Here is a 3,999-nt window from a genome sequence, read left to right on the forward strand (position 1 = left end):
TACCTCTTGCTATGGACTCGTTATTCTCTTTATTATTATTCTTGAATTCCTTATTCTTATCCTTTACTTCTCTTAACTGTCTTTTTAATTCTTCCATTTCTTTAGTTAGGTTTTGATGCTCCTTCTTTAATTCTTTCAGTTTATCAACTCTTTGGGTAACTAGCGTTAATTGGTTAAACCTAACCTCCTATGTTTTGTTAATTTCTTTTAGTTTCTCCTCTAGATTTACTAGTTGGGGGAGGTTATTATTTCCTCCCTAAATAAATCCATAGAAATAATTCTCTTCACCTTCCATTGTGCTGCTCTTATCTATATTTCTAATTTTTACATTCTTACTAATCTCTTCAACTTTTACCACTGTCGGCTGCCCCTCTCTTGTTGACATGCTGTCTGACTTCCTAGGCCCATTCATCCCCTTACTCATTTCCTTCCATTTTTGTCAGTATTCCCTCCCCTTCTCCTTTTTCTTCACCTTCCCACTATACCACGAGCTTTTCCCTTCCCTATTAATACAACACAGGTACTCCCTTGTCAATGAAACTTGAAGTTTTCTTGGATTTCCAAACTTCGTTGTCACTTCGACCAACGTGTGTGTGTGTGTATTTACCTGGTTGTATTTTACGGGAAGGGGAGCTATGCTCGTGGTGTCCCGTTTTCATATCTCATTTTATCTATACTATTTTTAAATTCATGTATTGTTTTTGCACACACCACTTTCTCATCTAACTTGTTCCAACTGTCTATTACTCTGTAAGGAAAGCTGTTCTTTTTCAGGTCTCTTCTATAGCTATCCTTTTTGATTTTCTTTCCATGTCCTCTTATCAGGGTGATTAGAATTTTCTTCACCATTTCTTCATCCAGGTATGTAAATGCCACTTTGATTTTTCTTATTAAATTATAAGTTTCTCCAAAAATCTTATTTATATGTTTCTCAGGTGACATATCATTCATAACAATGACTCCCAGGTCCTTTCATTTTCTACTTTTTTTTATTCTTTCTTCTCCCAATTTATATGATACTGTTATTCTGTTTTTACTTTTTCCAAATTCCATTATACTACACTTCTTTGTATTGAACTCCATTTCCCACTTCCTACTCCATTCCTGTACTTTGTTTAGATCTCTCTGTAGTGATTCACAATCTTCTTCCGTGTTCACTTTTTTCAATAGTTTTGCATCATCTGCAAAGAAGCTCATATAACTTTCAATTTCTTCCTCCATATCATTAATATATATAGCAAACATTATTGGGGCCAGAACCGTTCCTTGTGGAACACCGCTTATTACTTCATCCCATTTTGAGTGTTGGTCTCTTATCACTACTCTCATTTTTCTTTCTTGCAAAAAGTCTTCCATCCAATTTAGTAGTTTGCCCTGTATTCCTCCTTCAGTTTCTAATTTCTTAAGCAACTTTTTATGTGGTACTTTGTCAAAAGCTTTTTTTAGGTCTAGAAATGCGCAATCAGCCCATCCATCTCTTTCTTGTATTATATCTATTAGCCTTGAATAGAAACATATTAAATTGGTGACGCATGATCGTCCTTGTCTGAATCCAAATTGTCTTGGATTTAGCACGTTGTTTTTTTTTCTAAATATTTTACCCATCTATTTTTTACAATTCTTTCACAAATTTTTGCTATTGTACTTGTTAGAGAGACTGGCCTATAGTTGTTAGGGTCTTCTTTATTTCCCCCTTTATATATAGGTACTATATTTGTTTTTCCAATCTTCTGGAACTTTACCTTCTTTCAATGAACTGATTATTATGCTATGTATTATATCTGCCAGTTCATTCCTGCATTCTTTCAAAATCCAGTTTGCCATTTCATCTGGTCCATGCAATTTTCTGACATCAAGATAAGTCAAGTGTTTCAATATTTCATTCTTTGTTACTTCTATTTCTTTCATAGGGGGGACTTTCTCTTTCCATTCAATCTCTTCAGGTTGTATGTTCTCCCTTGTAAACACAGATTTAAAATGTTTGTTCATAATTTCCGCCATTTCAATTTCCTCTGTGTATTCAATTCCTCCTTGTCTTAATTTCTCCAAATCTTGTTTGTTTTTCAGTTTGTTGTTTACAAATCTGTAGAATAGTTTTGGTTGATCTTTACACTTTTCTATGACATCTTTTTCATATTTTCTCTTTTCCTCTCTGCACGCTTGTACATATTCATTTCTATAACAAGTATATATATTTCATTTTTCTGGTCTTTTGTTTTTCTTCCATTTGGCCCAAGCTTTGTCTCTCTTGTCTTCTATCTCCCTACAACTTTTATTGTACCAGCACTTTATATATTCTTTTTCCTGTTTTTGTCTTGGGACATACTTTTCTACTCCCTTTTTATAGATTTTTGTCAAAATATTCCATTTCTCTTCTACTGTTGTATCTTCTTTGTGTATTCTTTCCCAGTTTTCATTTTGGAAGAATATCTTATTTTATCAAAATTTGCTTTTTCATACATCAATCTTCCTTTTCTATATTGTTCATTTCTTTTCATGTATTTTTTCTCATTTAGTTCTAGTTCTATCAATATGTGGTCACTTTTACTTATTGGTGCCTGGTATTCTATCTTTTCCACTATTTCAGGTTCTGATGTGATTATTAGGTCTAGTCTCGATGGTTCTTCTTCATTTCTATACCTGGTGTTCTCTTGGCTCCATTGTTTCATTGTGTGGTCAGTAATCATCTCAAGTAGAACAGTACCCCATGAGTCTTCTCCACCCTTTACGGTCATCTCTTCCCAGCATATTTCTTTGCAATTATAGTTGCCCATCATAACTATTCTTCCTCCATCTTCCATTATCTTGTTTAGTGTTATTCTTGTGTCTTCTAACATGCTTTTATGTTCATTCTCTTCCCACGAGGCTGTTTTTGGGGGCACGTAGTTTATTACAAATTTTCTGCTCTTCTTATCTCTATCTTCTACTTCTATCATAATCATCTCTACTGTATTGTTCCCATATGTGGCATTCTTCACGCTTATATCCTTCTTAGTCAGGAACATAACTCCACCCCCTTGTTTTTTCTCTCTGTTTCTAATCCAATAATTATATGTATTGTGTCCTATGCTGTTGGGTGGTAGTGGACCTTTTAATTTTGTTTCAACAATTCCCATTATGTCCAGATCTTTTTCTTTCAGATATTTGTTCAGTTCATTCAGTCCTGTTATTAATCCATCTATATTTGTGTAGGATACTCTTAACTTTCTGTTATTTCCATTGTATTCTCTGTTTCTTTTGTATTTCTCTCTGTTATGTTCCATTTCTTCAATTTCATATTCACTACTCTCCAGTAGAATTCTTGTTTTTCTGTCTCCGTTCTGGTCTCATTTTTTTTCTTAGCTTCATGTCTTTTCCTTATTTCCTCCTCTCTTTCCTCTTTATTCATTTCCCTTTTTATCCATACCTTTTTATATTGTTCACTTGTTGCTAGTTTCCCTGTTTTGCATAAGATATTCTCAGCCGTAGTCTGTGACCTGAATTTAATCTTAATTGGTCTGGTCTTATCTGTACTATATTTCCCGAGCCTGAATTTCTCTTTGATTTGTTTCATTATTTCTGGCTCATCTTCCTGAACTAATTCTAGTAAATTTCTTACTTTTTCATTTTCCTCTTTGATTCTTGTGGTTCTATCTGGGTTATGTTTCTCTTCCATTCCTAATATAATTATACATTTCTTTATATCTGCTAAGTCTCTTACTATATTCTCCTTCTGTCTCATCACTTTAATAACTGAGTCTTCAGTTTGTTCATTCATTTGCTGTTTGATTATGTCAGTAAATGCAACTTTCCTATTTTCTTGGATTTTTTTTCCAACCCTCCTTGTTCTTCTTATTATTCTCCTTTAAGACTTTATTCTCTTATTTTACTTCTTTTAACTGTTTTTTTAATTCTTTAATTTCCTTAGTTAAGTTTTTGTTCGCCTTCTCTAGTTCTTCAAATTTTTCAACCCTCTGCACAATGTTGTTAACGTGACCGAACCTAATTTTCCAGTGCTCG

Source organism: Oratosquilla oratoria, chromosome 27 (assembly GCF_046742065.1).
Source record: "Oratosquilla oratoria isolate Oo_2021 chromosome 27, ASM4674206v1, whole genome shotgun sequence".
NCBI classification, from domain to species: Eukaryota; Metazoa; Arthropoda; class Malacostraca; order Stomatopoda; family Squillidae; genus Oratosquilla; species Oratosquilla oratoria.